Raw genomic sequence first — 9,476 nt, 5'->3', positions numbered from 1 at the left:
AGGATCTACCCATTGGACGTAGGCTCAGCTGGGAGTTTATCATCTTTGGAATTTTATATTCTGCTTTACCACTAAAATCATAATAAACACTGACAACTGAAATATTGTGTTATTGTTGTTATTGTTACGCATATTATTATAAAAAATAGGGGAAGGGGAAGTTAAAAAAATGTACCCAAAAAGGTTCTTCAAAAGGTTATTTGAGGATCCATTGAAAGGGGTCCTTTGAAGAACCATTTTATAGGGTTCTTCAGAGAACTTAGAGAGGTTCCCCCACAGTTTCATTTTGAAGAACTCCTAAAGGATACTCCAGGAACCTTTTCTTTTTAGAGTGTAGGAAGAGTCTTTGTGGTTCCAAACTTCTTCCATTTTAAGAATGATGGAGGCCACTGTGTTCTTGGGGACCTTCAATGCTGCAGACATTTTTTGGTACCCTTCCCCAGATCTGTGCCTCGACACAATCCTGTCTCGGAGCTCTACGGACAATTCCTTCAACCTCATGGCTTGGTGTTTGACATGACTGTCAACTATGAGTCCTTATATAGACAGTTGTGTGCCTTTCCAAATGATGTCCAATCAATTGAATTTACCACACGTGGACTCCAATCAAGTTGTAGAAACATGTAAAGGATGATTCATGGAAACAGAATGCACCTGAGCTCAATTTTCAAGTATCATAGAAAAAGGTCTGAATACTTATGGAAATAAGGTATTTCTGTTTTACATTTTTAACACGTTTGCCAAAATGTCTAAAAAACTGTTTTAATTTTGTCAATACGGGCTATTGCGTGTAGATTGATGAGGAAAACATTGTATTTAGTCCATTTTAGATTAAGGCTGTAATGTAACAAAATGTGGAAAAGGGGGTCTGAATACTTTCCGAATGCGCTGTACCTGTCTGCACTAACAGTACTTTGACATAATGTATCACATACTAATTATTGTTTCCAGGTGCATCCCAACCCTCAAAACAAGACACACCTGGAGACAAAATAGGGTGGATGCTTTAATCTTATGCAATTTACAGTAGTGTGTGCATACATTGTCATACAGGTGGCCCCAGCAGGATTCAAACCCACAATCCTAAAACTCCACGCACCATGCTTTGCCAACTGAGCCACATATGACATGTTCAAATGTATTTACATAATTACATAAATAATAATGTATCTCCCCTGGGTTAATGCCTAGCTATGTAGGCTATAATAAAGTGTTCATCACCGTTAGTGTTCTGCATGTGTATGCCGCCAACTTGTATTGGCAGCACAGTGACAAAGCACCTCAGACCATCTCCCCATCCTAATCACACTTCTTATCTCCACTGCCAAGACTGCCAAGTCACACGCGCACTCGCGCGCACACACCTTGACTCCCTAGCCAAGCCTGCCCCCTCCCCCTCATCATATGCCCTTCTTGCATGTCCACTTCCATGGCCAAAATCAGATTTAGAATCCCACAGCTATAGCCGACAAACTCCCACACACTATAGGCTGATTTTCTGAACCAGATTACTCTTGGAGTAAGAAGTATGTTCTCCACTGAAAGTGATTTTTAATCCAGGACTTGGCTCTATATGTTTCCAGTGAACGGGACTTCATGGCCAATACATTGATTCGTTCACTTACGCTATTGGAACAGAGCCAATACTGATAAATCTTGCACATGCTTGTCCCTATTCCCAACTGGACTGGTCAATATATTTTTATACCATAGTGCTGCATGTGAAGGTTGCTAAGGAATCAGAAATGTAATGTAGCCCACACCACAGTCCAGTGTGTTTACACAGAGTAGGCTATGTCCTTCTGTTTCAACCATTACCAGACTCAAACACTCCAGCAGACATGAGTGGCTGTGGGGTCCCGAAAATACAGTTTAACTTCAATAATTTAATCACAATTTTACTTACTGTATATGTATATGTTACCTTACCAATGCTGTCACAAGCCCATACTTTTAAGATCACTGATGTCAAACTAAATGCTTGTCATCTTAACGTTATGCTTATTTTGTGTAAGATTTGAGAGTCTAAACTGGTCAAATAAAGGTTGAATGATAATAACGATGGGGCTGCGGTTCTGAATTCTCTGGAAGCCTCTTCTCTATAGCTAAAAATCCGTAGCTTGTGCACATGTATGGGATTCCCTACTTTACAGACTGAAGAATGTGAAGGGAATGTGTCCATAAAAATATGTGAGTAAAGTAGAGGTACGCCTCGATCACACCAACAGCGTCATTGCACAAAATGGTATACATCCTCATCTGGATATGTGTGCAACAAAAGGTCAACATCATATTCTGCTACCATTTCGGTCAAGAGGTTTGCGCATATGTTCAACAAATACAATGTATACACCACACAGAACGCACTGCAACTGCCTCTGCAATCCAATGCTGCAAGGCAAACACAGCTTTCCATTGGAAATTAATGTACTTATGGTATACTAAACTGCAATGACGCTGTTGGTGTGATCGAGGCGTAAAGAAATGCATGCACAGAATGTGATACAGATTTTTTGCTTTGGGGAAAAGGTTTTCATAGGCAAAATAGGGGTTATGTACGGCATCACAGCCTCCACCTAATAATAATCATAAATTAGTTCTCACATTTTAAAATGTCAAACTATATCACTGCTTTACTGACGAACCACCTTTTCCATGTATTTCATAACTTAAGTCTGTATTTACAACATATCCTCCTAAAATGGACACTGACCAGTGGAATGTTGTGGGATCCCATAAATATCTTTCTCTACTACAGAGTCAAAATCATCACTCACTCAAAAACAAACAATGTGTCGACTAGCACATGGTCAAGATGATAAACAAACATATCCACAGTGTAGAATAGTCCAAATAAAGCCAAAGAACAGCTACTTGACTCACACACTTGTGTTTACATAAAGCCAGCTGTGAAAAGTTGTGATATTCTAAAATGTTTTACTTCCTTTCTTTAAATCTCAAAGTTTGTGTGGCACATATTTGTTGAAATTCACCAATCCGAGCTTTAATTTGAAAATGCATGTGTGCTGCTGCACTCAGTCTGCCACATGAAGGTGAATATAATTCAAAATTAGTTGGAATAGATTTTTGAGTTTAGTCGGGCCAAATCTCTCCTCTCCTCCCCTCTCCTTTACAAGAAAAATATGGAATTGATTGAGGAAAGTATCTGGCTTCAATATTGTGCTTCCCAACTCTGATTAGATTTTGCTGGTGACTCCCTAAATTAAGCTTGTGTTGAGAAAACACAGAGGTATTGCTATATGTATGTAAAATAAAATAGCCTGGCATTGTCGCTTAAAAAGCACTCTCACTTACTCTGAAATAGTTTTTCCGATAAGACTCCAGCAATATGAGTGAGAGTGTTCTGTCTGTCTGTCTGTCTGTCTGTCTGTCTGTCTGTCTGTCTGTCTGTCTGTCTGTCTGTCTGTCTGTCTGTCTGTCTGTCTGTGCTTGAATAAGCGTTTGCATGTCTGTTTCCCTCAGCAAATAATCTGCATATCATTTTCCCTATGTGCATAAAGATATTGATTTTACAGTGAAGGTCATTCAGTGGCATCAATGGTGAATAACCATCACAAAACTACGGAAATCCATTAGGTCTTAACTTGTGACACAACAACCGAGTCACTCTGAAAACCACATAGCTATCTTGACCTTAACGTTTCATCAAAGCAGCTGGCCGCTGTTCTGTCATTCTGTCCTTGTCCATGTTATGTACTTGAGTGAAGACCCAAAAGCGGTTTTAACAGAAAACAGAGTTCTTTAATGAAAAACAGGAATGGCATAAATCCTCTTCCAACGTTGTCAATGGAACAAAAAGAACGTTAGTATAGTGCAGGATGCACCTGCCAGGCAGACTCCGACAGGATAGGACAAGGTGGAAGCAAACGAGACGACAGCTTGCTTCTGGCATCAAAAACACAAACAAGAATCAGACACTGAAAGTAGCAGGAACAGAGAGAGAAATAGAGACCTAATCAGAGGGGGAAGAGAGAACAGGTGGGAAAGAGTGAATGAGCTAGTTAGGGGAGATGTAGAACAGCTGAAGAATGAGAGACAGAGAAGGTAACCTAAAAAGACCAGCAGAGAGAGACAGAGTGAAGAGAAAGGACAGGAACAGACATAACAAGACATGACAGTACCCCCCCCACTCACCGAGCGCCTCCTGGCGCACTCGAGGAGGAAACCTGGCGGCAACGGAGGAAATCATCGATCAGCGAACGGTCCAGCACGTCCCGAGAGGGAACCCAACTCCTCTCCTCAGGACCGTACCCCTCCCAATCCACTAGGTACTGATGACCACGGCCCCGAGGGCGCATGTCCAAAATCTTACGAACCCTGTAGATGGGTGCGCCCTCGACAAGGATGGGGGGGGAGGGACGAGCGGGGGCGCGAAGAACGGGCTTAACACAGGAGACATGGAAGACCGGGTGAACGCGACGAAGATAGCGGGAGAAGAAGTCGCACTGCGACAGGATTAATGACCTGAGAAATACGGAACGGACCAATGAACCGCGGGGCCAACTTGCGAGAAGCTGTCTTAAGGGGAAGGTTCTGAGTGGAGAGCCATACTCTCTGACCGCAACAATATCTAGGACTCTTGGTCCTACTCTTATTAGCGGCCCTCACAGTCTGCGCCCTATTACGGCAAAGTGCCGACCTGACCCCCTTCCAGGTGCGCTCGCAACGCTGGACAAAAGCCTGAGCGGAGGGGACGCAGGACTCGGCGAGCCGAGATGAGAACAGCGGAGGCTGGTACCCGAGGCTACTCTGAAAAGGAGATAGACCGGTAGCAGACGAAGGAAGCGAGTTGTGGGCGTACTCTGCCCAGGGGAGCTGTTCTGACCAAGACGCAGGGTTACGAAAAGAAAGACTGCGTAAAATGCGACCAACAGTCTGATTGGCCCGTTCGGCTTGACCGTTAGACTGGGGATGAAAGCCGGACGAGAGACTGACGGAAGCCCCAATCAAACGGCAAAACTCCCTCCAAAATTGAGACGTGAACTGCGGGCCTCTGTCGGAAACGACGTCAGACGGAAGGCCATGAATTCGGAAAACATTCTCGATAATGATCTGAGCCGTCTCCTTAGCAGAAGGGAGCTTAGCGAGAGGAATGAAATGAGCCGCCTTAGAGAATCTATCGACAACCGTAAGAATAACTGTCTTCCCCGCTGATGAAGGCAGTCCGGTGATAAAATCTAAAGCGATGTGAGACCACGGTCGAGAGGGAATGGGAAGCGGTCTGAGACGGCCGGCAGGAGGAGAGTTCCCAGATTTAGTCTGCGCGCAGACCGAACAAGCGGCGACAAATCGACGCACGTCACGTTCCCGAGTGGGCCACCAGAAACGCTGGCGAATGGAAGCGAGCGTACCCCGAACGCCGGGATGGCCGGCTAACTTGGCAGAGTGGGCCCACTGAAGAACGGCCGTACGAGTAGGAACGGGAACGAACAGAAGGTTCCTAGGACAAGCTCGCGGCGACGGAGTGTGAGCGAGTGCTTGCTTTACCTGCCTCTCAATTCCCCAGACAGTCAACCCGACAACACGCCCCTCAGGGAGAATCCCATCGGGGTCGGTGGAGACCTCAGAAGAACTGAAGAGACGAGATAAAGCATCAGGTTTGGTGTTTTTGAGCCCGGACGATAAGAAATAACAAACTCGAAACGAGCGAAAAACAGAGCCCAACGAGCCTGACGCGCATTAAGTCGTTTGGCTGAACGGATGTACTCAAGGTTCCTATGGTCAGTCCAAACGACAAAAGGAACGGTCGCCCCCTCCAACCACTGTCGCCATTCGCCTAGGGCTAAGCGGATGGCGAGCAGTTCGCGATTACCAACATCATAGTTACGTTCTGACGGCGATAAGCGATGAGAGAAAAACGCGCAAGGATGGACCTTGCCGTCAGAGAGAGAGCGCTGAGAAAGAATGGCTCCCACGCCCACCTCTGACGCGTCAACCTCAACAACAAACTGTCTAGAGATGTCAGGTGTAACAAGAATAGGTGCGGATGTAAAACGATTCTTAAGAAGATCAAAAGCTCCCTGGGCGGAAACGGACCACTTAAAGCACGTCTTAACAGAAGTAAGGGCTGTGAGGGGAGCTGCCACCTGACCGAAATTACGGATGAAACGACGATAGAAATTAGCGAAGCCCAGAAAGCGCTGCAGCTCGACGCGTGACTTAGGAACGGGCCAATCAATGACAGCCTGGACCTTAGCGGGATCCATCTTAATGCCCTCAGCGGAAATAACGGAACCGAGAAAAGGGACAGAGGCGGCATGAAAAGTGCACTTCTCAGCCTTCACATAAAGACAGTTCTCCAAAAGGCACTGGAGGACGCGTCGCACGTGCTGAACATGAATCGAGAGAGACGGTGAAAAAATCAGGATATCGTCCATGTAAACGAAAACAAAAATGTTCAGCATGTCTCTCAGGACGTCGTTAACTAGTGCCTGAAAGACAGCTGGAGCGTTAACGAGGCCGAAAGGAAGAACCCGGTATTCAAAGTGCCCTAACGGAGTGTTAAACGCCGTCTTCCACTCGTCCCCCTCCCTGATGCGCACGAGATGGTAGGCGTTACGAAGGTCCAATTTGGTGAAAAACCTGGCTCCCTGCAGGATCTCGAAGGCTGAAGACATAAGAGGAAGCGGATAACGATTCTTAACTGTTATGTCATTCAGCCCTCGATAATCCACGCATGGGCGCAGGGACCCGTCCTTCTTCTGAACAAAAAAAACCCCGCTCCGGCGGGAGAGGAGGAGGAGACTATGGTACCGGCGTCGAGCGAAACAGACAAATAGTCCTCGAGAGCCTTACGTTCGGGAGCCGACAGAGAGTATAATCTACCCCCGGGGGAGTAGTTCCCGGAAGGAGATCAATACTACAGTCATACGACCGGTGTGGAGGGAGAGAAGTGGCCTTGGAACGACTGAACACCGTGCGCAGATCGTGATACTCCTCCGGCACCCCTGTCAAATCGCCAGGCTCCTCCTGTGAAGAAGAGACAGAGGAAACAGGAGGGATAGCAGACATTAAACAGGTCACATGACAAGAAACATTCCAGGATAGGATAGTATTACTAGACCAATTAATAGAAGGGTTATGGCGCACTAGCCAGGGATGACCCAAAACAACAGGTGTAAAAGGTGAACGAAAAATTAAAAAAGAAATGGTTTCGCTATGATTACCAGAGACAGTGAGGGTTAAAGGCAGCGTCTCACGCTGAATCTTGGGGAGAGAACTACCATCTAAAGCGAACAAGGCCGTGGGCTCCCCTAACTGTCTGAGAGGAATGTCATGTTCCCGAGCCCAGGTCTCGTCCATAAAACAGCCCTCCGCCCCAGAGTCTATCAAGGCACTGCAGGAAGCAGATGAACCGGGCCAGCGGAGATGGACCGGAAAGGTAGTGCGTGATCCAGAAGGAGAGGCCTGAGTAGTTGCGCTCACCAGTAGCCCTCCTCTTACTGATGAGCTCTGGCTTTTACTGGACATGAGGTGACAAAATGACCAGCGGAGCCGCAGTAGAGACAGAGGCGATTGGTGATTCTCCGTTCCTTCTCCTTGGCCGAGATGCGGATACCCCCCAGCTGCATAGGCTCAGCATCCGAGCCGGCGGAGGAGGGTGGCAGTGATGCGGCAGGTGGCAGTGATGTGGAGAGGGGAGCAACGGAGAACGCGAGCTCCTTTCCACGAGCTCGGCGACGAAGATCAAACCGTCGCTCTATGCGAATAGCGAGAGCTATTAAGGAGTCCAGACTGGAAGGAACCTCCCGGGAGAGGATCTCATCCTTAACCTCGACGAGGAGACCCTCCAGAAAACGAGCGAGCAAAGCCGGCTCGTTCCAGTCACTAGAGGCAGCGAGAGTGCGAAACTCAATAGAATAATCCGTTATGGATCGATTCCCCTGACATAGGGAAGACAGGGCCCTGGAAGCCTCCTCCCCAAAAACAGAACGGTCAAAAACCTGTATCATCTCCTCCTTAAAGTCCTGATACTGGTTAATACACTCAGCCCTCGCCTCCCAGATTGCCGTGCCCCACTCACGCGCCCGTCCGGTAAGGGAGAGAAATGACGTAGGCGATGCGGGCTGCGCTCCTGGAGTAAGTGTTGGGCTGGAGAGAGAACACCACATCACACTGAGTGAGGAATGAGCGGCACTCAGTGGGCTCCCCAGAGTAACACGGCGGGTTGTTGATCCTGGGCTCCGGAGACTCGGAAACCCTGGAAGTGGGCGGTGGATCGAGGTGGAGTTGGTGAACCTGTCTTGTGAGGTCGGAGACTTGGACGGCCAGGGTCTCAACGGCATGTCGAGCAGCAGACAATTCCTCCTCGTGTCTGCCTAGCATCGCTCCCTGGATCTCGACGGCGGAGTGAAAAGGGTCCGGAGCCGCTGGGTCCATTCTTGGTCTGATTCTTCTGTTATGTACTTGAGTGAAGACCCAAAAGCGGTTTTAACAGAAAACAGAGTTCTTTAATGAAAAACAGGAATGGCATAAATCCTCTTCCAACGTTGTCAATGGAACAAAAAGAACGTTAGTATAGTGCAGGATGCACCTGCCAGGCAGACTCCGACAGGATAGGACAAGGTGGAAGCAAACGAGACGACAGCTTGCTTCTGGCATCAAAAACACAAACAAGAATCAGACACTGAAAGTAGCAGGAACAGAGAGAGAAATAGAGACCTAATCAGAGGGGGAAGAGAGAACAGGTGGGAAAGAGTGAATGAGCTAGTTAGGGGAGATGTAGAACAGCTGAAGAATGAGAGACAGAGAAGGTAACCTAAAAAGACCAGCAGAGAGAGACAGAGTGAAGAGAAAGGACAGGAACAGACATAACAAGACATGACAGTCCATGCCAGGGTTTGTTCTGAGCATATCACAGTTGTGTACTGGGCCTGTGATCAAACAGAACGGTAACCTTTTCCGTTCTGTACCAAGGCCCCTGCACTCTGTATGCCCAAGTCATGCCTTGTTCCAGCTTCCAAATTGAACTTGATAGATTCAGCCCAATCAGAACAACCGAAGAATACTTTCTAATTGCCCAGATTTAAGAAGGAGGTGACTGAAGTGAGTTGTTTCCAGGTGAATGGACCCAATTAGTATATGGATGATGTCAGAGAAAATGGATGCCGTGTGGGGGCCAATTTCTCAGAGTCCTTGACCGAGACTGAAAGAGCCAACCAAATCCCTAAATAGGAGATTTTGTGCTGAACACCACCAAGGCAGAATTCCCTGTCCCTCCAGCATTTATCCTGCTTCATTTAGGCTCAACGTTTTAGGGATATGATTCTGTACACTGCAGCTAGGAATTTGGTGTGTGTGTGTGTGTGTGTGTGTGTGTGTGTGTGTGTGTGTGCGTGCGTGCGTGCGTGCGTGCGTGCGTGCGTGTGTGTGTGTGTGTGTGTGTGACTGATGGCTGTTGGGTGGGTATGAGAACAGGGAGCCATAGGAGGTTCCTAGCGGAACTTGCTGCTCAC

This window comes from Oncorhynchus masou, chromosome 21, assembly GCF_036934945.1.
Source record: "Oncorhynchus masou masou isolate Uvic2021 chromosome 21, UVic_Omas_1.1, whole genome shotgun sequence".
In the NCBI taxonomy this organism is placed as follows: Eukaryota; Metazoa; Chordata; class Actinopteri; order Salmoniformes; family Salmonidae; genus Oncorhynchus; species Oncorhynchus masou.
Note: the sequence above shows the minus strand (reverse complement) of the source record.